Raw genomic sequence first — 27,122 nt, forward strand, 5'->3', positions numbered from 1 at the left:
CTGTGTCATCATTTTCTGTTCTTCCTGAGTGTTAGAAGCAATATTAAAAGTTGAGATGCCAGAAGTCATTTGATAGGGTATCACTCTAAACAACTGATCAAAGATACTGATACTTACAAAAGACAAATTTAATTTATATAAATAAAACTCCTTTTTAAAAGAATTTATCTTAATGTCCAGCTTGCTCTTTGTACCTACCCTGACCTGACCACAATTCTATCATTTTATAGCTCTTCTAGCCAATAATCAAGATGCATTATTTATCCAGCTTGCTGCAAAATTTATAAAACTCCTAACATGAACAAATTTTTAGATACCATGTATAAAATAGACAACTGATAGGAACATACTGTATAGCACAGGGAACTCTACCTAATGCACTGTGGTAACCTAAATGGGAGGGAAGTCCAAGAGGGAGGGGATATCTGTATGTGTATGGCTGATTCATTTTGTTGTGCAGTGGAGGCTAACACAACATTGTAAAGCAACCATAATCCAAAAAAGATTTTTTAAAAACTATATTAAGTATATTTTGGTACTTTAAAATTTCAACATGATACTATATTTTAAAAAGTAAAACAATATCAACGTATATAAAGTGAAATGATCGCTCCACCTCTATCTCCCCCACATCTCTTCCAAATAATTCCATTCTCCAGGGAAAATCATGTTTCATAGTTTAGTGTAAATGCTTTTGACAGTATCTGAAATTGCACTCAGATACTGCTACAGCAAAAGTGTATAACTGTTTTGCACAATTTTCTCTGGCTTACTATTTTCAATTATCAAAACAGCATTTTTATGCACACCTCCTCTACCTACAATTTATAAAGTTTTGTAAATATAGTACATATTAATAATTACATTTGTAAACATATTTTAAAACACTTCTTTTTGAACAATATTTGATTGCAGGGTAAACCTTCACACCTTCATACTTGGTAAAATGGGATCTCACTTGTGTCACATTCCAACGTATTAAAATGTTTGTGAAAGTGTTACATACATAAGTCACATTATTCAGTCTACTAAATTGTAAGTTCCATGAAAGTAGGGACTTGTCTTGTTCACTGCCATAATTCTATCTAGATCTAGCAACATACTTGCATGAGATAAACACTAAATGCTTGCTGAATAAAAAATACTTATTGAGTACCTGTTATGTGCAAAACACGCTTAGCCCTATGGGTAATAACAAAGATATGTAAGACAATGTCCTAGGAATGTAGTACAGGAAATGAGCCATTCACATAAACTACTACTATAGGATGAAGAACAAGAGAAGCAACATAACATAAATGATTAAAAACACTGAGTCTGGAGTCAAATCTAGATTTAAATCTGGCTCCACCCTATACTAGCTGGGTGATTTTGGGCAAGTTGATTAACTTCTCTAAATCTTATTTTTATTATCTGTAAAACGAGGATGACAAATATCCCTTTACGTAACTGCTAGGATTAAAGAAGGTAATATATGTAAAATCCTTAGCACAATGCTTGGTATGTAGTAAGTATGCTCAAAAAAAAAAAAAAAAAAAAAAAAGAGAGAGCCTTATTATTACAGCCTGTTTAGTGTCCTAGAAGTAGAAATTAAAAGACAAAACTGATTCTTTCTGATTGGCATGATCACGCTTCTGGGTGAAAGTGAGTCTTAAAGAATGAACACAATCTCAAACAGTTGAAAATGAAGTAAAGACCATTCTCAGCAGAGGGAATGGCATAAGCAAAATGGGAAAGCACAGGTCTTTGGGGAAAAGGTAAATACTTTAGGGTCAGTCATAAGTATTCTCCATGATTCTATCAATACTGGGACAGGTAATTACTTTTCCTAAAGTAATGATATTTGAGAAGAAACCATTAAGAAAGCATTGAGTGTAAGGCCAAATGACCCCTCTGATGAAAACAGAAAACAATTAAAAAATAAAATAATTCAGAAAAATCCTTGAAACTAATTGCTAAAATATTTTATGTATCCAGTTGGCTATTTGTATTTCCTGATCTCTTAGCCAAGGAGGCTTCCTGATGACTCTACCAGAAATTGACTAGTGTTAAAAATGAATATCTGCAGAATGGCTTGGTGGTCAGCAATGATTCTGGTATTTTCCATTCTAACAGTCTGAAGCATTCTGTTCGGCTCTGAACACTTTCTAGTCAGTTGGTCATTCAAAACCTAAGACAACATATACAGCAAATCACAGATCTCTCCAATAGATAAGTCTTTTTACTTACGTATCATCATTTTTAACAATGGCATACTATTTCACCATACATGTGAACCTAATTTATTTAACCTAATCCCAATTGATATTTCACTAGATTATAAAATACTTTCAAATATTTGCAGTCATCATCCTAAACAACTGTAAATTAAAAGGGGAAATTTGTTGATACAGTGGAACAACTGAAGCATATGGCAGTTTACCAATCTTCCATTCTTCATAATTTTGAATGCTGGTCAATTACAGCAAGACATCTACAGAATGGAATTTACAATGTAGATGCATGGCCAATGTTTCATTCTCAAAACTGGATGATGAGCTTTCAGAATTGTTTAGCTGATAACAAAATATCTAAGCTCCTTCATCACCAATTACAGTATTCAAAAAAGCAAAATACAGATCACTGTGCCATTTCACAAGATTAACCTTCCAAAATAAAACAAAAATCTTTTCTGTAACACATCTGTCATACATGTAGCTAGTTTATAATTCTCTTGCCCTTTTGGTATTTTGAAATTTGTATTCCTGTGGAAAATATTTATCTTAATTCTCAGTTATTTTTGCAAAGTATATTTGGTAAGGATCTTATGTTTTAATGTATAAACTCTTTAAGGATGGGGCAAATAACTCTGAAGGGTTAATAGAAAAAACACTCAAAAAAACAGAAACAAGAAAGGAGAGATAAAGATTATCTGGACAGTATCATAAGTGGGACAGCATCATAAGACAGGAATACATTCATGGGCATTTTAAAGTTATAACCAGATGCACAAACTACTTATCAAGGAATACTTGCGGGTAAGACAGAGGAGAATTCTTGCTCCTTGAAAAGAAATAGCTAATTTTCTTTACAGCTAGATTGCTGGGCTCAAATTCCAACTGTGTCACTTACTAGCTATATATATATATATTTTTTTAAATTTATTTTTGGCTGTGTTGGGTCTTCTTTGTTGCATGCTGGTTTTCTCTAGTTGCAGTGAGCAGGGGCTACTCTTCATTGCAGTGCGTGGGCCTCTCATTGCGGTGGCTTCTCTTGTTGCAGAGCACGGGCTCTAGGCTCAAGGGCTTCAGTAGTTGTGGCTTGCAGGCTCTAGAGAGCAGGCTCAGTAGCTGTGGCACATGGGCTTAGCTGCTCTGCAGCATGTGGGATCCTCTCGGACCAGGGCTTGAACCCTGTTCCTTGCATTGGCAGGCGGATTCTTAACCACTGTGCCACCAGGGAAGCCCTAGCTATATTATTAAACCTCTCTGTATATCAACTTTCTTATCTTTAAAATGGGAATAATAATAGTTCTAAAGAAGTCCTATTGAGAGGATTACAATTTGTTAGTAACATAAAGTGCTTAGAATTGTGCCATGACTGTAGTATGGATTCAGTAAATGTAAACTATCATTTACAGTAAGAGTAGTAGTAACTGTTATTATTTTATGAAAGATCACATTTTGTATTTTCTTTATCATAAAGAGAGCATAACAACACTATGATCCTAACACTGAAATAATCAAATTGTACTAACAAAAAATTCTTTTAAACGATCGATACTATTTCTTTGGGCCCTATGAGAAATAACTCGGTTGCTTGCATATGTGGTGACTCCTCTCCATGTACATGCATATACAGAAAACATCAGCTGAATTTGGGAACCACTATCCCACATAAAATGATTACACGTAACTCCAAAATCAGCAAGTATTTATTAGGTTCCTACTGTGCTTTGCCATAGAAGATACAAAGAAAGTATAAGATAGCCCTTGGCATTGAACTGCTTAGAGTTTCATAGGGGGAAATAGAAGGCGTACATTTAGTGATTAAATTAGAAAGCAAACAAGGCAAAGTTTAAACTAGTGCATGTTTTAGCAGTATATCTCAAATACCTACGCATCACAGGAATTTAGAGGGTGAAATGGGAAATGTAGTTAATTTGATGATGTTTCACAAATGAAGTAAATCTTACGGAAATAAAAATTTTGGATGATGATAATGGTATGAATTCATGTAACCAGAATTAATCTTGGTTCTTTAACTGAACAAAATTAACATCTAAACACTAGAGAAATGGGAAGATTTACCCGTGTTTTTTCTGATGCTTCATGAAGGGATATTATTTCAGACCTCAAATATGCATTTTCTTCATGTTCCTTGTTGAAAGACATCTGTATATTCTACAGGAAAAAAAAATAAAAAAGAATTTCCCTTTTTCTACATGTAAAAGCTATTACATGTATCTCTATCAAAATACCTGTTCTATATTGTGGCTAGTACCAGTTCAAGTTCTAATACACATAGATAAGTGTCTTATAAAGGATTTTTTAAAATCTTGATATATCCAACTCCCAAACTTCTCTTAATTTATAAATTATTTATCAAAACTATTTATTAAAAATATTCTCATACTGGGACTCCAATTAGAAAGAATTTGCCTAAAAATAAACCTTGATATTTACCTAGTATCCTTATGTCAAAAAAATTCTACTCTGTAAGATGAAATATTTTCAGTTTATGTTACATACACATTTATTAGCAGTATGAGCTTATTATTTCAAAGAAACACATGCAAGGATCTTTTAAAATTATAAGTAGGGGAAGAGATTTTCATCAAAGAATACCTGAGGGTGGAGCAGAAGAAAGCACCTTTGTTCTGTGAAAAAAAATGTTCTCTTTGAGATGAGGGAAAGGCGATAGGGATGTGAGTTGTGGGCTGGGTTTTACCTAATAGGTACTTAGTCAAATGGGGAAGAACAAAGTCTAAGTCCTCTCCCTTCAGAGAGAGAACCACTTTTCTAGCTTTCCAGAAGAAGCATCTCAAGAAAAGTTAACATCATATAACATCTACACCATGAGATTGATTTAGAAATGTCTTGATATAAAAGTAGTAACATTTATTCTATTTTTTTTTATTGTGGTAAAATACACATAACAAAATTTATCATTTTAACCATTTTTAAGTCTTTTTAATGAAATTTCTTTTTTATTGAAGTATAGTTGATTTACAATATTGCGTTAGCTTCAGGTGTACAGCACAGCGATTCAGTTATATATAATAATAATATTAATATTATATATTATATACAAATATACATTATATTATTATATAATTACATATAATAATATGTATTCTTTTTCAGATTCTTTTCCCCTGTAGGGGAAAGGGGCGGGGAAGGATAAATTAGGAGGTTGGGATTAACATATACACACTACTATATATAAAAGAGATAACCAGCAAGGGCCTACTGTATAGCACTATACTCATTTTAACTATTTCTAAGAGTAAGTTCACTTAAAACTATTTAAGTGTTAAATTCAGTGGTAGTAAGTACATACATTCATGTTGTTGATAAACCATCACCAAAAATAGTTACTATTTCTTACATTTCATAAAAAAAGCTTCACAACAATTCATTTGCAATAGGTATAAAATGCAAATAAGTCTCATTAGTTTTGCCAATTCACCTTTTTTCAAACTATAATAATCTGCATGAAATACTTCCTAATACCCAGTTGACAACAGTTCTGGATACACACTCATTTACACTGAAACTTTTTTTAATCACGATTTTAGGAGAATCAGAAGGACTGTAAACCAACACGAGTGAGGAAATACTATTTAGTGAAGAGATGAAAGAAAACCTCTGTACTCAAAACCTCCCTTATTTTCTTCAACCAACTTGGAAATGAAGTCATCTCTAGAAACTAAAAACAAAAAAAGTCCACATAACTATGATGATAACTTACAACTACATTGAAATCACATGGTATTTTCCCTGAGAAACTTTGATTTAAAAAAAATTTGTTTTAGTCTGTATTTTGCAGAAATAAGGAGAACGCAAGTATTTCTATCATATTTTTATAGACTGGAAACTAAATCCTGAAATTATCAAGAAACTAGTCCACAGTCACGTACAATGGTAAATGAGGTCACATTTTACTCAATGCACAGATGATGACGAGTCTGAGGGATTTCAAGACAGAGAGGCACACAATCAAAAAGATCAAAAAGCCTTTTGTTAGATTACTCTGACCAAGGCTCAATAAAGACAGGGAGATCAGTTTAGTAGCTGTTGCAGTAACCCAAGTGTAAAACAATGAGAGCTGGCTCTGAGGTAATGATGCAGAAGGAAAAGACTTGTGAAAAGCAAGCAGGGAGAATTGTCAGGACTTGGTGACTGACCGGTGGGGTAAAGGCAGTAGATGAGTCAAGGAAAATATCTAGTGTACAGACCTGGACAGTGGGGGTGGTTGGTGGATTCTAACAGGGAATTCAGGGCAAGGAGCAGGTTTGGAGGATATAATAAGTAAAAATGACTGCAACACTTAAGCTTTCATCATGTGTTTTGAGGTATCTGCAAAGCATCTAAATATAGATGATTAGTTGGCAGTAAAATACCATCTGGAGCTCGGGAGGATGATTTGGTGTGGGAAAAAAAAAGATTTGAAACCACTCAGAGTATGTATATACAGTGAAAATAAAACCAAAGGCAGAAATAAGAGAACAGTTTGGCACTGTATACTAGTAGCCAAGAGATATAAACTTTTCTGAGGTTAATGTTTGGCTTCATAGAAAATTCATAAAGATCTATTAGTTTTGTTTCACTTAAAAATTCTAAAGCCAGAAAATTATAAAACACATAAAAACCCATTTTATTTATGATATACTCAGAAAAACTGTAATTCTTGAAAATGAGTCCAAGACTCATTTTAAATAAATTCTAATTTAACATATATGAAGGATCAAAAAGATAAACTACATGATCTATTTTGAAAGTTCCACTAATCAAAGAAAGACTAAAAGGGGAATGTTTATCCTACTTCGGAGAACAATTTAATCACTTTAATTAATGTGTGTGTAATACACACACATATACACACATATATATATAATGTTTATTGCTAATAAATAAAATAAACAATTATTAATAAATAAGTACACTTTAAAATTCATTGAAGCAAATAGCTAAAGGCATTCCTTTGATTAATCTAGTTAGAATAACTAGTTGTACCTTAAAGTAATAAAATTGCATGCATGTAAAGCATCTATTTATTCAATATGAAGCATATAGCTGGTATTCAGACAGGCTTCCTTTTTAAATGTTAATTTGAATTACTGTTATTCTAATCTCAATGTTTTTAATGGTCTTCCATATATTCTTACAAAATTCCAAAATAAAGCATTAATCCATTAAGAAAGTCATATTTTAAAAAATCACTTAATCAGAAGGACAACTAATATAATAGAGCTGTGTTTTAGTCCCAGCTATTCTGTTTACTGTGGGTCCTTCACTATAGATCTTTTTATCCTTTTGTAGAATGGCGTATATTTTCTTACCTTTCTCACAAGTTTGCTGTAAGGCTCAAATGGGATAATGTGGTAGTACAATAAAATGTAACGTATTTTTGTAGGCATGCCGTCACAGGAAGGCAGAAAATTATTTAGGGGGCATCATCAGTGGGAACTTCACAGAATAATTCATTACTCAACAACTATATGGAAAAAGAATACTTTCTGCTAAAAGCAATAAGTAAAAGCATTGAATGGATTACCCTTTATGGTTTTTTTTCTTTAATTTTCATTTCCCTTTTGGTATTCCCTGTCCTCATTACAGCCACAGAGCAGGGAAGCCACAGTGGCAAGAACATTGGGTTTGGAGTTAGAAGATCTAGGTTGAGGCCTCACCTCACCATTTATTCATTTTGTTAACTTTAGGAATTATAGATAGTTTTGTGTATTACATGAGATAATGTATGTGAAAGCCCTGTGTAAATCATGAAGTGTTATTCATGCGTAAAGCACTGCACTGGAACTCTGTGTGATCTCTATAGTGAGATCTACCTGAAAACTGCTGTTACAATTATATATTAACAAACAGTAGTCTGATAAGGGCTGTTGGGTTGGAAGAAGCATGTCTCTGAGCGACCTGGGATCAAGTCTAGACACTTCCATTTCCTAGCTCTGTCACCTTTTAGGACTCTTTTTTTTAAAAACAGATGTTTTTTTCCTCCTCAAACGAGTAGTTAATCTAACCTCTCTCTATGGTACCTTACAACTATCCATTTCTACAAATACAAGTTGACCACAATAGGTTGATAACCTGAAGAATGGAGAGTCTGACATGATAAATCATTAGAATCAGTAGGAGAGCAAGGATTAATGACCTCATTTCCTTATTAGCATTCTATTATCCAATATTCAATCTAGATTTATAGAAGCCAAATATTCCCAAGTCCGCAGTTAAATAAACCTGAAAAAAATCCACATAAGTTTACAATTAAGAGGGTCAAATTCTATTTTATTACCAACATTCTCTGTCCTTCTCAGTGCCACAGATAAAAAGGAAATCAGCAACTTTTTACATTCAGGTCTGTGGGAAATACCAGTAACACTGGTCACTTTGAGAATTTGGAATCTTAAGAGTTTTCGCATGAAATCTCAAAAAACTAACAAAAGTGTAATTTCTAGCCTCTGTTTTCATACCTAGATCAGACTTGAGCTGTGAGGTAGTGGTCTCCAACTCCCCTTTCTGTTGTCACTCCTGTGCCAGTAGTTCTTGGTTGGTCTGAATAGAAATGCGTTAGGGCAACGTAGTTTTGCTGCAAAATTTGCACCTGAAATCGTATAAGAAAAACTCCTTTTCTGTAAGGTAAAGATTTCTACTAAGCTAACTTATAGCACAGGCGTAAGGCAGATTTTTCTGATCTTAATGTTCCTGGAGGAAGAAGCGGTGTTTATGTGTTACAGTTAAAGATCTCAACAGAGTGCAGTGTCTTACAGCAGTGCTTTCCAGAAGAACTTTCCGTGCACTCTTCAACAGTGTCTTACAGCAGTGCTGTCCAGGAGAACTTTCTGTGCACTCTTCAATAGCACTCAAAATGTGGCCAGAGTGAGTGAGGAATTGAATCTTTAATTTTGTTTAATTTTAACAAATAAAATTAATTTTTATTTGAATAGCCACATGTGGCTAGTGCCTACTATATTCGCACTCTAAAGTATAGTAATAAAGGCTCATTTGCAAATTCTTTAAGTAGAATCCTCTTTATAATTCCATTGTGAAGGACAGCACTCATTAAAATAATAAAAATTATGTAATCTAGTAATAGGTATTATGATTTGAAACTACTAATTGCCTTGGTACTTAGAATTTAAAATATTCTAAATTACATATAGATATTTCAAATAACAACTTTGATGAATGCAAAAATATTATGCTAAAATAAATAATGAGCCTTGAAAACAGCAATGTAAACACATTCCTGATTATTTGACTTATTCCTTGCTTCAAATATCAGCTCAGTTTAATCTTTCTTTTCTATGCACATCATATACAATACATGTAACATGAGACTAGGTCAGTGCCTTCTAAAATCAATTCTTATAACAGAGATTATATGGTGTAGAGGGAAGGATTCCCTCCCAGGAACTAAGAGTTCACTTCTGTAAAGCCTGAGACAAAATAACCTCTCTGTCCTTAGCTCCCTCATTCATAAATTAAGAGCGCTGGACTAAATGGTGTCTGAGTCCTTTCTTATTTTGCACTAAAATTTTTTAAATTGTAGTAAGAATGTTAATACAGGAATACTAAAGAAAAGAATTTAGGGCTTCCCTGGTGGCGCAGTGGTTGAGTCCGCCTGCCGATGCAGGGGACATGGGTTCGTGCCCCGGTCCGGGAAGATCCCACATGCCGCAGAGCGGCTGGGCCCGTGAGCCATGGCCGCTGAGCCTGCGCGTCTGGAGCCTGTGCTCCGCAACGGGAGAGGCCACAGCAGTGAGAGGCCCGCGAACCACAACAAAAAAAAAAAAAGAGAGAAGAATTTAATAAATCTAGAGGAAATAAGCAAAACTACAGGTTTGTAGGTAAAACATTAGCTTTTCCCTTTTGGTTTCACTTTCCCAACATAAACAAGGAGAGAAAATCTCTCTACCTGTTTCCGTTCCACCTCCACTGTTGATCCCATTTCTTGTATTTTGAGTAACATGGCTGATCCAGGTTTCTCAACAGATTCCCTTAGGTGCTTCTCTTGAGACAGTTGTCTCCTTAGCTATAGAGCAACACTGCAGTTAGGCAAGACCAAGGGAACTTCACAGCAGTTTAACAAAGATCAAAGTCACCATGAAAAATTTACCAGACATGCCAACTCACCCCCATGCTTCGTTCATTTATGACTACTCAGAAACATGCTTTTGTTTCTCCCTAACGGATAGCCTTCTAGGAAATGCAGAGTCAAATTTGTTACCCTCATCTTCCTACTGTGTAAGTCTGTTTTCCAAACTGTGGGTCAAGACGCATTAGTAAGTTGCAAGAAGCACTTGAAAAAGGTGGGGGAGAAAAGAATAGAAAGAAAATATCAGAGCACATAGCAAGTAGTAAGGAAGGGTAAGTACTGCTTCATGAAATGTTTGTGTATATGCATGTATGTATGGTGTTGCAGTGTAAAATATGTCTTACAATGTATTGCTGTCAAGTTTGAAAAACACTAATATGTCTTAGTATATGTATTTTCTGTATTTCTCTATTTTCTAACTTTATTTTTTAACTCTTTATTTTCCTGTATTTTGATTTCTTCACCTATATATATATATATATATATATATATTTATCCCATAGTATTAAAAACATTCCTCTGAAAGCTGTTTCAATTATGTATTGGATTTTTTTTTAATGTATTGGAACTTAAAGATCAAAACAAATAATGAAGTAGTAGTTAAGCAGCAGACAAAAACAACACTCAAGAATTTGGGTACACTGACCTTATTTCTATCAATAAATGACTATAAAATGAGTCAGATAAAGATAAAAAGAAGGTTAAGAGTCTCTTTTATCATGAAGTAAAGAAATCCTTTCTAATTTAAATGGGAACTGAAAAATGCTGTTCCTTTTATGAAGTGACGTTAAATTGAAAGAATTTCTTTTTTAATTTATTTACTTATTTATTTATTTTTGGCTGCGTTGGGTCTTCGTTGCTGCGCGTGGGCTTTTTCTAGTTGCGGTGAGTGGGGGCTATTCTTCATTGCAGTGCACGGGTTTCTTGTTGTGGTGGCTTCTCTTGTTGTGGAGCATGGGCTCTAGGTGCGCGGGCTTCAGTAGTTGTAGCGCATGGGCTTAGTTGCTCCACAGCATGTGGGATCTTCCCGGACCAGGGCTTGAACCCATGTCCCCTGCATTGGCAGGTGGATTCTTAACCACTGCACCACGAGGGATGTTCCAGAAATTCTATTTTTAAACCCCAGTAAACATGATGTAAGAGTACACTTTATAACTCTTCTCTACATTGTACATATGTACTTTATGTGTTTTCTTGAAGGATGATATATTTAACAATTTCAGAAGTTTTTAAAAAGTGAAATGAGATGAAAAATATGTTGACATGAAATAGTTACAAGATAGCCCGTTTTGGAAATGTTCTATGATTTTCTTAACCATACACCTAACACTGAACATTTGGATATTTCCAGTGTTTTGCTATTCTAAATACTGTTCTGCTGAACATGCTTGTGAATAAATCTTTCATTGAATTTCTGATTATTTCCTTGGGATAAATCCTACAAAAGGAATCACTAGGTTAAAGGTATAAACATTTTTTAGACTTTTGATACATTTTGTAATTCTCCTTCCAATTTTACCTTATCAGTAGTATTTGAATAAATATCATCAGCACTACAGATTATCACTTTCTTAAATCTTTGCTAATAAATGAAAACAACCCCTTAATATTTTTTTCATTTCTTTGGTTCCTAGTGAGATTAAACATTTTCTAATATGGTTATTAGTTCTTTATATATTTTCTGAACTGTTCTTATCCTTTGCCCTCTGTTTTTTTTAGTCAATTTAAGTTCTTTAAAAGGGAAGATTATTAACTGTCTAGTTTTGTTATGTTTCATTAGTTTTGTTTTATACATGTATAAGATTTTAATTTTTATATGGTCAAACTTATCGAGCTTTTTATAATCTTGTTCCTGCTTTTCAAGATTAGAAATTCCTTCCTTATCCAATAATCAGTTAAATATTAATATTAGAATCTTATTTAAGAATGAGCTATAGTTTTTGCTTTGGGCTATATTTTTCAGGTTTTATTTTAGTATCAGATTATAATCACTTTATAATTTAGAGTAGCATAATATACTTTTCTAAACTCTACATCGAATTATATAGTATAATTTGCTCAAGATGTAATTTAAGTGCCTTATAAAGGGAATCTTTATTTGATAATTATACTACTAAGATATTCATCCCTAAAGCATTATGAAGGGCTATCAGTTAATCTATTTCATGTTCATCAGAACCAGATTTTATATATATATATATATATATATATTTATCTCTTAGAAAGATATATACTGCATTTACTTTATCTCTGTATAGTCCTTTATTATGGGCTGAATTGCATCCCTCTGAAATCCATATGTTGAAGGCCTAAACCCCAGTATCTCAAAATATGACTGTGTTTGGAGATAGGGCCTTTAAAGAGTTGTTTAAGTTATGAGGCCACTGGGGTGGGCCCTAATCCAAGATGACTGTTGTCCTTATAAGAAGAAATTTGTACACAAAGAGACACCAGGGATGTGTACACAGAGAAAAGACCATGTGAGGACACAGAAAAAAGACAGCCATCTGCAAGCCAAGGAGAAAGGACTCAGGAAAAAACCAAACCTGCTGATGATATCTTGATCTTGAACTTTTCACCTCCAGAATGGTGAGACATAAATTTCTGTTGTTTAAGCCACCAGTCTGTGGTACTTTGTTATGGCAGCCCCAGCAGACTAACACATCCTTCCTGCTTCACATACCCTCAAAATGTCCCTATTTGACTAGCACAGTCCTTCTTCAGGTCCTTGACAAGTTCAATAAAAATTCAATATTTTGGGCTTCCCTGGTGGCGCAGTGGTTGAGAGTCCGCCTGCCAATGCAGGGGACGCGGGTTCGTGCCCCGGTCCGGGAAGATCCCACATGCCACGGAGCGGCTGCGCCTGTGAGCCATGGCCGCTGAGCCTGCGCGTCCGGAGCCTGTGCTCCGCGACGGGAGAGGCCACAGCGGTGAGAGGCCCGCGTACCGCAAAAAAAAAAAAAAAAAAAAAAAAAAAAAAATTCAATATTTTACTACAGCACCAAGAATTAAGACTTCCCCAATAAAAAAATAATGTTAAATGGCAATCCAAAGGATAGTCTTTTCAACAAATGGTGCTGGAACAACTAGACATACACATACACAAACTCACCCAAAGAATCTAGATACAGACCTCACACCTTTCACAAAAAATAATTCAAAACCTAAATGTAAAATGCAAAGCTATAAAACTTCTAAAACATAACATAGAAAAATCTAGGTGACCTTGGGTTTGGCAATGATATTTTATTAATAGATATAATACCAAAAGTACAATCCATGAAAAAAATGGATAAGTTGTACTTCATTAAAATTAAAAGCGTCTGGGGCTTCCCTGGTGGCGCAGTGGTTGAGAGTCCACCTGCCGAGGCAGGGGACAGGGGTTCATGCCCCAGTCCGGGAAGATTCCACATGCCGCGGAGCAGCTGGGCCCATGAGCCATGGCTGCTGAGCCTGCGCGTCCGGAGCTTGTGCTCTGCAACGGGAGAGGCCACAGCAGTGAGAGGCCCGCATACCGCAAAAAAAAAAAAAAAAATTAAAAGCGTCTGCTCTGCAAAAGACACTGTTAAGAGAATGAAAAGATAAGCTACAGATTGGGAGAAAATATTTGTAAAACACAAACTGGATAAAGGATTGGTATACAAAATATAAAAAGAACTCTAAAAACTCAACAATAAGAAAAAAAACCCAGCTGCAAAGTGGGCAAATGATCTAAGATACCTCACCAAAGAAGATAGACAGATGGCAAATAAGCATATGAAAAGATGTTCAATATCAACTCTGTAGAAAACTGCAAATTAAAACAAGATACCATACACACGCCTATAAAATTGGCAAAAATTCGAAACACTGACAACACAAAATGCTGGTGAGGATGTGGAACAACAGGAACTCTCATTCACTGCTGGTGGGAACACAACATGGCATAGCCACTGCAATAGGTTGGCAATTTCTTAGAAAGCTAAACATAAGCTTATCATAAGTATGAATCATACTCCTAGGTATTTATCCAAAGGAGTTGAAAACTTATGTCCATACAAAAAACTGCATATGAATGTTTACAGCAGCTTTATTCATAACTGCCAAACTTGGAAGCAACTAAGATGTCCTTCAGTAGGTGAATGGATAAACTACAGTACATCCAGACAATGGATTATTGTTCATTGATAAAAAGAAATGAGCTATCAAACCATGAAAAGACATGGAGGATTAAATGCATATGCTAAGCGAAAGAAGCCAGTCCAAAAAGGCTACATGCTGTATGATTCCAACTAGAGAGACAGTGAAAAGATCAGTGGTTGCCAGGGGCTTGGGGAAAGACAGGGGTGGGGGAGGGAGGCGCGGGGTGATGTGTATGTAGAGCACAGGGCATTTTTAGGGCAGTGAAACTATTCTGTATACTGTGATGACCAAAAAGTAAAACTTAATCTAAACTGTGAATTTAGTAATCATGTATCAAAACTGGTTCATCACAGACTAATACAGAATGTGAATAATGGAGGAAGCTCTGGGGGTGGGGAGAAAGGATATATGGGAACTCTGTTTCTGTGCAATTTTTATAAAAACTTAAAACTGCTCTAAAAAGAATCTATTAAAATAGCCAAAATATTTTTTTAAAGCATGAAACAATATACTCCAACTAACAATGAACAATCATGCTTTTATCAGTAACTATTGGCAAATAAAATACTCTACATGAGAGAATGTCCCAGATAGCTACACTCACCACCCTAAACACACTGAAATTCATAATTTTTAAAATAGTATATCTATTTCTCTGTTTTGTATAACAGGATATTTTAAATATAACTTGATCCTTTCGATTTGGACTAATGTCAACTATTATTCTGTCATGGAATATTGAGGTTTTTAGGCCACTGTCAAGGTGTATTGAATTGGTAATTCTTCTGACTCTTCCACTGTTTTCAGCTGCAAATTTTTAGTCCAACAACTTTTAGCAGCCACCTACTCCATAATTCCAATCTGTTATCTACTTAAATTTAGACTGAAATGAAAGTTTTAAGGTAAAATTAGATGAGCAGACTTATTAAAAGCTTTTTATTTTAAACACAACTTTAGTGTAAAAGGTCTTTGTATGTCCACTTAACTCTAGTATATGGGCAACTGCATGAGTTTCATGGTAACTGTTTCCCTCCCGGCTCAGAGAGCATTTATTTTTTATTTCTGGTTTTGTGGCAGTATTGAGGTGAAAGGAAGTCTTAATGTCACATATGGGCAGGTATAACTTCATGTGGCATATTTTTAAAATCTTCCTAATAAACAGCCACATATTTTCTTCTTCAATGGCTTCTTTTCATTCTATCCACTTCCTTGACTTCCCCCTCGCAATTCCAACATTCCCTTCACCTTCCAGCTTCCTTTTTATCTTACCTCCTGAATTTTAAGGTTCATTTTACATTTTGTGGTCTTCAGTTCCTCTTCAATAATGGCTGCATTCTTCTAAAATAGAAGGAGAAAAGGTTCTAAATAATCTGAAATGATAGGAAGAAACTGTCTATGGTATATCACAGTTCAAATCTAGACTTTTTGGGGGCAACCTATAAATGCTATTCTGAATACAGTTATAAACACTTCTTATTATGAGTCTAAAGTAATTATTACAATGAGATATTTAAAGTTATTTTATTACTTTGATTCATGACTTCTATCATTTTCCCTTTCAGATAATTAAAAATTGATTAGTCACATGTACCTCCTATGTAAACTTCAATAATCAGAGGAAAACCTAGTAATTGCTAGACGTTTTTCTTACAGGGTATATTCCTATTTTTTTAAGTACTCCATTTTTTTCTAGCCTCAAATATTACCTATGCTTAGGAGTTGAGGATGAAAAACACAGCTTTCACTATTCATTCTCTTTTATATTATTATTAATGGCACTACAATCTAAGATGTAAAAACTCAAAGCTGTCTTTGCCTTATTCTCTACCTTCAGCCCCTATCCAATACCACATTCTAACATGTCTTTCCTCTCAAAATGCCACAACCATAGTTCAGACCTAATAAAGTCTATGTCTCAAATAAGGCAATGGATTCCTAATTGGTTTTCCTATCTCCAATCTCTTCTCCTATAATTGATACTCTACACTACTGCTAGATTAGTTTTATTTTCATTATGTCACTTTCTTATCAAAAATTTAATCACTCCCCATAGGATCAAGCCCAACTACTTGATTATTCTTGATTTTGAGATCCTCTATGACGTTATCCCTAGCCAATTTCCAACTTATTTTACACAAACAAATCCTCACTCCTGTCCAGCTAGTTTATGCATTTCCTCCTAACTGCACCCAAGGGAAAGATCTAGGTTCAAATCTGAGTTACAGGAAGAAAACAGGCAAGTGTGATCTCGGAGAGGTGACTTCTCTCTGATCCCCAGTACACTTATCATTAAAATAGAGACAATAGGGCTTCCCTGGTGGCGCAGTGGTTGAGAGTCCGCCTGCCGATGCAGGGGACACGGGTTCGTGCCCCGGTCCGGGAAGATCCCACATGCCGCGGAGTGGCTGGGCCCGTGAGCTATGGCCGCTGAGCCTGCGCGTCCGGAGCCTGTGCTCTGCAACGGGAGAGGCCACAACAGTGAGAGGCCCGTGTACCGCAAAAAAAAAAAAAAAAAAAAAAAAGAGAGACAACAATATCCTACATCTTGAGGTTTTGCAGAGATTAAACAAAACATGTTTTAAACAAAATAACATCTGTTACACTGCCTGGCCTGTGAAGGGAAAACAAAATCATTAGTTTTTTTCCCTAGTCTTATTTTTTGCTGCCTCTGTGTGTGGTCTTTTAAATGTCCTCACCTCACTGCTTTGCCTTCTAAAGGTTCATCTCAAGTCCCGTCTCTTCCTTGAAGCCTAGCCTAATCTATTCTAGACAGGACATGCGCACCTTCCCAAAGCCACCTGAATATAGAACACTTAGTTGGCAATATTTGCTTATTGTCTTATACGGTCCTTTAATATTTCTTATACCCTTATTTCCTCTCTTTAGTTTCTCCTGCTATGCCTTGTTCTCCCAGATAGCATATAAGCTCTTGAAGAGCACAGACTCCCTCATATCTCTGGATCCGCACAGTCACATGTAGAGGGTAGGAATCTATAAATACTCAATTACTGACAGCACACAATGTTATAGGCTATCGATGTAGATAAATTACAGATGTCAAGAATCCTCACACCAACATCACCTATTTTTAAAAGTCAGTTTTATGGGTCTGTTGCCTCCTCCAGCTAACACTTTAACAATGAGTTTGTATTCCAGAACTCTGGACTCAAACCTTTGTCTCTGAGGCAAGCTGCAGAGTCACAGTCAACCTTTGCACCTCATCTTGTGCCTTGTCTTCTTTCTCTTTTACATCTCTTAGTTGCTGGCGCAAATTCATCACTTCCAGTTGCAATAGCTTCAGATCCCTGGAATGCTCCTCCTGTATTGTATTCAGTTTTTCCTTCAGAAAATCTATCAGACAGGACAGGAGGGTCATCAAGCAGATTAAAGAAGGTCAGGAAAGGAAAAGAATCATAAACTCATCAAGCACCCACATAGGACCGAATTTCTGATGATTCTCTTCTCTCTATACCTGTTTTCTGTGGGTTCAAATCTTTTTCAGTTTGCAGACGAAGATGTTCATCTTCAAGGACTGGATGAGGCTTTCCAGACGGCACATTCGATTTACCAGAAACTCACAGTTTTCCATAAAATATCTGTTTTTCCTGAACAAATTATTTCATTCTGGATAGGGCTAATGATGTTCTGGCTCACAGGCTCCTCTCTAAACATTTTGGAGTTTGCAAGTGGCCTCTGGACAAAGATCCCAATATAACAATATTATAGGGTAATCCCAACCATCGAATCAATGTAACATTTCTACTGAGTATAAAAACTATATTCTTTAGTTAACCAGTATCTGATAGCCTCTGCAAATTTAAACATAGAGAGCACTATTAGGTAAAGAGGATGAGACCAATGTGGGATGGGTAAAGACCACCGATTTTTTTTTTTTTTTTTTGCGGTACGCGGGCCTCTCACTGTTGTGGCCTCTCCTGTTGCGGAGCACAGGCTCCAGACGCGCAGGCTCAACGGCCATGGCTCACAGGCCCAGCCGCTCCGCGGCATGTGGGATCTTCCCAGACCGGGGCACGAACCCACGTCCCCTGCATCGGCAGGTGGACTCTCAACCACTGTGCCACCAGGGAAGCCCAAGACCACTGATTTTTTAATGGTTATTTTAATTGGAATTTTTTGTAAACTTATTTTGTATGTAAAAGCAAGTGATATATAAAACATGTTAAATGCTAATTCTATAATGGTAAATTAAGAATTAAAGTTAGCGTGGAGGCAGTATTTCACATCCTTTTTAGAAAAGTTTTAAACAAGGTGATAATAAACATTCCCATTTTGTTCTAACATACTCAACACTGGTACAAATTTAATCTTTGCTGAAGAGTTATTTATTCTATGTGTGCTATACCAACTATACTAATTTTAGGTCTTCATAAGAGACATTCAGGAAATACATACATAATTTTAAAGAAAATCACACCAGTAAATTCAGCATTGGCCACTTAAGCATCCAGATTCCTCAAGGCCTTTGACAATCTAACTTTTAATGGCAATAACTTCTCCAGGAGCACAAAGGAAAAACACAGTTCTTCTTTTGAGTACTTCATTCAAAACTATGAATTTTTTGTAAGACTTATAACCTCTCTTTTAATTTACAATAAATCTGGAGAAAGAAAATACAGACCGTATTAATGCATGAATCAAGTTGTAGGTGTTCACCTTAACTAATATCAAAGTCTATTCTTATTTTTAAAAAAGGACCAAATTTTTTTTCTAATTATATAAAAAATTACATTTGTTTTTAATCAAGTATTGAGGGAGAATAGGATATCGAAGTTTGTGCACCTAATTAACACACTTTAAAAATCTGTTTAGAATAGTGGTAGTAGCTCCATTACCGCAGGACAACTCTTTATCTTGCAAGTATTTTCTAATTAATATTCTAATGTTATTTCTCAATTCTTTTCTAAGTACCTATTTCACCTGCCAAACCACCCACACTGTGACTCCTTATGAGTAACCAGTGAGGCAAAATTCTTCAACCTACAAAGATATTGTGAGACAATTTTTTAATTTGTTACCTTTTTTCACCAAAGTCCAACATTATTAGGTCATTCCTCAGAGAACTGGTCTGTTCCTCAACTATTCTCATCCTTTGCTGAAGTACCGTGAATGTTTCAGAAGCTGTAGCATTGATGCGGGCTGGACAGAGGACTGGTTTGGACATTGTAGTTTCCATATGCACCTGAGATTAAAGTCACAATATTAGTGTAGTTGGTTCTATTATTGTTCAAAATAGCCACTGCCCCTTCCTGTGGAGGATTATACATCCCTGTCCTGTTGAGCTTGGAAATGGCATGTGTCCTGCTTTGGTAAATTAAATGTGGGTAGAAGCTTCAAGAGCCAACTTGTCATTCATCATCTCTTTTCCCTTCTCCATGCAATGAGCAACATCCCAGATAGGGCCTGCTCCATGTGCCAAGATCCCAGAGTGAAGATTACATGAGCAGAGCCATGGCCCATCCATGACATACAGTGTGAGTGAGCAAGAAACTAATGTTGTTACAAGCCGCAGACTGTTAGGTAGTTTGTTACTGCAGCACAATCTAGTCTGCCCTGTCTGCTATTATTAGACATACACTAGGACCTATGACTTGGCTGAAGGAGTTATTACCTCTTTTCATTGCCAGCCATTTTCATTTTAACACATTCCCATCCAACCTTTCTGAAAACAAAACAAAATAACACTCTACAGTACTTGGATCTCCGAGCAGTTGTCATAAAATAGATTTACCAACTACCTTGAAGCAGTGACTTTTAAAAATAACTTGCAAACATAACTTCATAGCAAAGACTCTTTTACACCTACTGACATCAAATTTCCAGACTCCTCCCGCAAGACCACATGAGAGTAAATGGGAGTAGTGAGACTACTCTTTCAGGTATTAGTGACAGAAGCAGAATCAGCTTATAAGCAGTCCCAACATTTAAACGAATCATGTGCCCAAAGTTCAATGACAAGATCATTGGTGGAAACTTTAAGGACATTTTCCTGCAACTCTATCCTGTACAAACATTTCTGTACTAATCAAACCATAAACCTTAAGCATCACTAGCAATAGTGTATCTGTGGGAATGTGTTCACAAAGGCCCCACCTGGGATATTCGTAATACACCTTCCTCTCCCACTTGCTGTGTGATTAGATACCTCCCTGAGGTATCCCAGGCAATGGAAGTGGGGACTCCCTCAGGTTCAAATCACTGAAGGTGGCCCCCAGGACCCAGGGAAGGAATTAAAGAAGTCTTAAAACTGGTGGCAGGATTTAAGGGGGCACCAGCGTAAAGGCTGAGCTTCTTGACAATGTAACACTGTTACAGCCACTGAGGACAGCTCTTTAACCATCTTCTATTTTTCCCCCACAGGTCCCAGAATATGGCCTGTTTCTCTCTTTTTACTTAAAACAAAACAAAACAAACCCCAAACAAACAAACAAATACTTTACTGAGGAATAGTTGACAAATATAAATGTATACATTTAAAGTGTAACATGATGATTTTATATACATATACCTTGCAGAATGGTTACCAAGATCAAAATAATTAACACATCCACATAATTAACAACCTCACACAGTTAACATAAGTAACTTTTTTTCTTTGTGGTAAGAATACTTAAAGATCTATTCTCAGCAACTTTCAAGTATACAATACCATATTATTAACTATAGTCACCATGTTATACATTTGATCCTCAGAATGTCTTATTTGAAAAGGCAACCTACAGAATGGGAGAAAATATTTGCAAACCATATATCTGATAAAGGATTAATATCCAAAATATATAAAGAACTCATACAACTCAGTAGCAAAGGAAGAAATAATCTAATTAAAAAATGGGCAGAGGGCCTGAATAGACATTTTTCTAAAGAAAATATACAGGTGGCCAACAGGTACATGAAAAGATGCTCAACATCACAAATCATCAGGGAAATGCAAATCGAAATCACAAGATAGCAGCTCACACCTGTTAGAATGGCTAGTTTTAAAAAGACAAGAGATAACAAACGTTGGCAAGGATGCGGAGAAAAGGGAACCTTATGTACTGTTGGTGGGAATGTAAACTGGTACAGCCATAATGGAAAACAGTATGGAGGTTCCTCAAAAAATTAAAACTTGAACTACAATATGATCCAGCAACCCCACTCCTGGGTATATACCTGAAGGAACTAAAATCAGTATCTTGAGATATCCACATATCCATGTTCACTGCATCATTATTCACAATAGCCAAGAGATGGAAACAACCTAAACATCCTTCAGTGGATGAACAGATAAAGATGTGATATATATATATATATGGAATGTTATTCAGCCACATGAGAGGAAATTCTGCCATTTGCAGGATGAACCTGGAGGGCATTATGCTAAGTGAAATAAGCTGGACAGAGAAAAAATAGTGTGTGGTATCACTTATATATGGACACTAAAAACCAACCAAACAAAAAAATCTGATTTCACAGAAACAGAGAATAGAATGGTGGTTGCCAGGGGCTGGGAAACGGAATGATGTAGGTCAAAGGGTACAAATTTTCTTTTTATTCTTATTTTATGCTCCTGACCAAGATTTCTCTCCTTTGTGCTCCTCTATAAAACAGAATGCACTTCTGACACACATAACCTTTTTGAATTCTTTAGATTTTCTGTTAACAATCAGCTTAAGGACAGGGGGTAAAGAAGTTCTCTTCTATTAACTGCTTTTCATGCTTTCAATTCATTCTTGAAGGGAATGACAAAAGTAGACACAGATATTAATAGAGTCTCTGGATACACAAAGATATGAAGTAAGGTTCACCTACATTTCTGAAAAAAGCCAGGTTTGGAGTTTCCTGCTCGTTACCACATGGGCCAGGATAGTGTCCCTCAGGTAAAAGGAAGAAGAACCTCAAAGACAAACCTTAGGGCCTGTTCTACTGCCATGAAACCAGGGCTAGGGTTGGGGGAACCACCAATAGTGTGGGGTGGGAAGAAAATAGAGAGGTAACAGTGAAGAAACACCAGATGGGTTTACCCTCCACTCCATTTTCTGTCACCTGCTGTCTGGCTACTGCCAACATAGAAATAAACCAGGCCTGGGGTTGGGAGAAAAAGTATGGAAAGGGTGTTTAATGGGGTTTGTGACAGGCAGTTGGCTCCTTTGTCCTCCCGCCAAAAGAAGTTGAAAAGTTCATGTCTCCTTCCTCCCTTACAGCTGGCACATCCATGTGACATATCCTGGCCAGTGAGACTTTAGGCAGAAGTTTGCAAGACGCTTCTGGGAAGACTTTTTTTTTTCCTGATAAAAAGAACAGAAATGATGGCACCTGTCCTTTCCTTCCCCTGTATGATGCCCGGAGCTCTGAGCGCTCTCTTTAGGTCAGCCATGCAGTACCTCACTGTTAAATGTAAACAAAGAGTCTGGGATCACCAGCATCTGAGAAACAAGGAAAAGGCCAGAGAAGCTCAGATTAACCTGACTTACTAGTAACCTCCAAACTTTGCTTATGTGAGAAATATAAACTTTTGTTTAGTCACGCTTTCCTGTTGCTTGCAACAAAAGCAGTCCTGGAATACATTGTAGTCCCAGATAATAGTTGGTAGAGAGATGGGAAGAAGGAGGAGGTAAAGAAAATGACAAGCGGTGCTGGAGGTGGGAGGGGAGGGCAATTTCTGTGGCAACTTGTTAGGCCCAGGGAGCTGGTTATAATATAAAGGACTGTCTAATTAATTTATGTCACAAGTCAGATACATAATACTAACACAAATATAAAAGTTCATTTTTGGTGGGCAAGTTCAGTCAGGTATTGGGCATCTTTCCTGTTTTAAATTTAACATTTCCAAAACAACTCTTGATCTTTCCCCCTGAAACTTGTTCTTCCTAATAGGCTTGCATTGTCTCAGTTAATGGCAACACCGTGCTTCCAGTGCATCCTTTCTCATCTAATCTATCAACCAAACCTATCTTTAAAATATGTCTGGACTCTGACCACTTCTTACTGTTCCGTTGCTAGTACCCTGGTGCTAGCCAGTGGCATCTCCCCTGGGTTATCATAGTAGCTTTACAACTGGTCTTCCTACTTTGCTGTTGTCTTGGCAGATGTCTTGGTAGATGGCTACCATCTAGGCAGACTGATCCAGTTAAAAGTTAAGGTAGATCACAACACTTCTCCACTCTAAACCTTCCAATAGCTCTGAAAGTAAAGGCAGACTTTTACAATAGCCTTTAAGGCTCTAAGTAACCTGTCCTGTTATTCTCTCTGACCTTATCTCCCACTATTCTCTCCTTCACTTTGTGCTTCCCAGTCAAACTGACCTCCTTACTGTTTGTGGACCCATCAGGCCTTCTGACTTAGGGTCTTTGCACTCTCTGTTCACTCTTTCTGGACCTTTCTGTCCCATCCAGATGTCACTCCTGTACCTCCTTCACAGGTCTTTGCTTAAATATCATCTCAGTGAGGTTTCCTTTGACCGCTCTGTTTAAAATGGAAGCCTGCACCGCAGCCTCCCTCCCATCCTCTTTCCTACTTTTTCTCCATTGTACTTATCACCAGTGAACAAACTATATATTTTACTTATTTCCTCAACTGGAATATAAGCTCCAGGAGGGCAGGGAGTTTGTCTCTTTCGATCATTGCTGCATTCCCTGGTGTCAAAACTGTTTCTGGCTCATGGTAGGCGTTCAGGAAATGTTTATTGGACATATGAGTAAATGAAGAAAATATTACTGACCAAATTATTTTCCAGTGGTTGTGGTAAGCAACACTGAGTTCCTGGCCTGTTACTTTGGAACCAGCAGCATATAGTTGTAGCTATTGCCAGATATAAGAATGGAGCCTGTGTCTACAGAAGCAAGTGTTGCCTTTTCAAAGCCACCTGGCTTTTACTAGTATATTACTTATGACATTTGTCTTATTCATGCCATGCTTTCAGTGAGGTAACCTGAGCTCTCTGGAAATACTTTCCCTAAACACAGAGACAGCACTGTATTAATTTGATAATGATATATTTATGAAAGTAATTGTGAATTAACTTTTTTAAAAATAAAAGCTTAGGGCTTCCCTGGTGGCGCAGTGGTTGAGAGTCTGCCTGCCAATGCAGGGGACACGGGTTTGTGCCCGGTCCGGGAGGATCCCACATGCCGCGGAGTGGCTGGGCCTGTGAGCCATGGCCGCTGAGCCTACGCGTCTGGAGCCTGTGCTCCGCAACGGGAGAGGCCACAACAGTGAGAGGCCCGCGTACTGCAAAAAAGAAAAAAAAAAAAAAGCTTATATCTTAGTATTTTTATTATCGTTGCTATCAAGCATCAGGGCTTAGGTTCAAGGCTGCATTCAATGATATTTACTCCTTTTCAAAAACAGCAAAGCACAGATATGTTCAAGCTATAGTCTCTTTGCTGGAATATTAGCAATTAGAGCTAAGTTCTCTTCTTGTATCTATCCCCATAAGTTATAGATAGAGTTGAAAGTCTGTAACTTCTTTTTTTTTTTTTTTTTTTTTTTTTTTGCGATACACGGGCCTCTCACCGTTGTGGCCTCTCCCGTTACGGAGCACAGGCTCCAGATGCGCAGGCCCGGAGGCCACGGCTCACGGGCCCAGCCGCTCCGCAGCACTTGGGATCTTCCCGGACCGGGGCACGAACCCGTGTTCCCTGCATCGGCAGGCGGACTCTCAACCACTGCGCCACCAGGGAAGCCCTGTAACTTCTTAATAACATATAGAGTTGTAAGTCTACTGAGCATGGAAGTCATAGAGTTACGGCCACTGGCCTCCAGGTGGCCTGCGGATTGTGTGTGGAGGCATGGTGTTTCTGTCACCCTTGCCTGGACATGCCGGATAAGGGAGGAGAGGCAGGAGTATGAGCAAGTGCAGCGAAAATGAGAATCTCTCCTGACTCTAAACCTCAACTCAACGGATTCACTGGATCCCAAGTTCTTACTTTACTCTTCCTTTAACAGGCTCGCAGGTACTCAGGGACTTCCTGGTGGATATTAAGGCTGTCCTCCTCTTGCTACTGGGTCACCATTGTTTCCATTTTTGTTTCTCAGGGCTCTCCTGACCTTGACATTGTTTTTCTCCTCACGTGGAGAGGGGGTAGGGAAGAATTTTCAACTAACCCTGAGACCTGTTTGTAATAAATCCTCAAAGGGCAGACTGTCTTGTTTAGTTTTTGAATCCACTTCTTTGATGACCTGAACCTCAGTGATTGACTAAGAGGATATTTCAAGGACAACACCATGTATTTCACTCAAAAGCTTTATCCTCTGCCCACCGTCAGTCAGTGTCCCAGGCACCTCGATCTCTCCCTCCTTAGGATGAATTTTCTATAAACCTCCTCTCCCGCAGAGGCTGGGGGCCAAGTTTATTCCTTTTTGTTTGAGAGTATTTTTTCTCTCCAGAAGCCTGAGACGCTCCAGTATAGATGAGGTTCAGGTGGGTGTGAGTGATGATGCCAATCAAATTCTTACCTAAACATATATAGACTTACTTTCTCTTTTCTGAGAAAATGAAGCAATTTAATTTGTGTTGTTTTCCATCTTGTTTTTATGGCTGAATGCGCACACATACCCTGTAAGGTTATGTAAGCATTTTATATCTATTTTGGGTACCTTGGGGAAATAACAGCAAAACTATGACATTTCGACAATGACACGAAAAAATTTTAGGTGGGAATCTGCATCTTATTAAAAATATGTGGGAAACTTGTACTCCATTTGTACTCAGTGGACCTTTCTCCCCTGACTCCAAATAAGGGATATAAATTCTGAAGTTGTCAATATATACATGGCTTTTAAAGCCGCGGAGACTGGATAACAGAGAACAGAAAAATTCAAGGACCTAGTCCTGGGTGCTCCAAGATCAGTGTGGAGCATTCAAGCCAGACTAACCCGAGCTTCGCCTCAGTAAGGTCAGATTCTTAATCATTTTCTATCTTCAGAGCCCAGACAGTACATGGGACATTTGTGGGTGGCAAACAGCGGTATAGTTCAACAAAAATTTAACTTTGTTCCAGCCTAATTGGTAGGAGCTGGGGAAACAGCAGTGAACGAATGTAAATTCCTGACACCTGCATTCTAACGAGTGGGCCAGGGAAGATAACCGGTGGCAAAACCAGAAAACGAAACGGCTTTCCCAGGAACCTATAACGCCAACCTAACATATAAATAAAGAAAAGTCGGACTGGGGCTTATGCGCGGCCCTGTCTGGTGGCTATCCTTCCTCCGCTGGGGCCAAGTCAATGCAAACCTCGCTCCTAAGCGGTTTTCACCGGCATCCAGCGCAGAAGCGCCATAATTCAGGGTCCTGAGGTCCAGAGGGCAAGAGTAAACTCCGCCAGCTAGGGGAGAGGGCGGCAGGGAGAGCTGACTGGGACCTTATCTGAACCGCCGACCCGCCCCCGCGGACTCCGTACCTCCCAGGGTCCCGCAGCCTCACCCCACAGTCCGTCTGTCCGCCTGTGACTCTGTCCGGCAGCAAGCGGGCTGGTTTCTATGGAACTAAGACAGCGTTTTAAACCTACCCGCTCTCCGGCGCGGTAGCTCCCGTACGCAGGCGCACCCGTGGCAGGGCATGCCGGGAATCGCAGTTTTCCCGGCCCTGGAGGGCCCTCCGCCCCGGGCGGGACCCAGGCCGCTATCCGGAGGCGCGCACTGAGCGCGCAGCCCCGTGACCCGGACGACTAGAGATCTCCATTGAG

The 27,122-nt window shown here is 37.6% G+C and overlaps 1 pseudogene; it reads right to left on the bottom strand.

Moving 5' to 3' along the window:
- Positions 1-27,104, bottom strand: LOC132597601 (coiled-coil domain-containing protein 150-like; annotated as a pseudogene).
- Between the last annotated feature and the right edge of the window lie 18 nt (positions 27,105-27,122).

This window comes from Globicephala melas, chromosome 7 (assembly GCF_963455315.2).
Source record: "Globicephala melas chromosome 7, mGloMel1.2, whole genome shotgun sequence".
Classification (NCBI taxonomy): Eukaryota; Metazoa; Chordata; class Mammalia; order Artiodactyla; family Delphinidae; genus Globicephala; species Globicephala melas.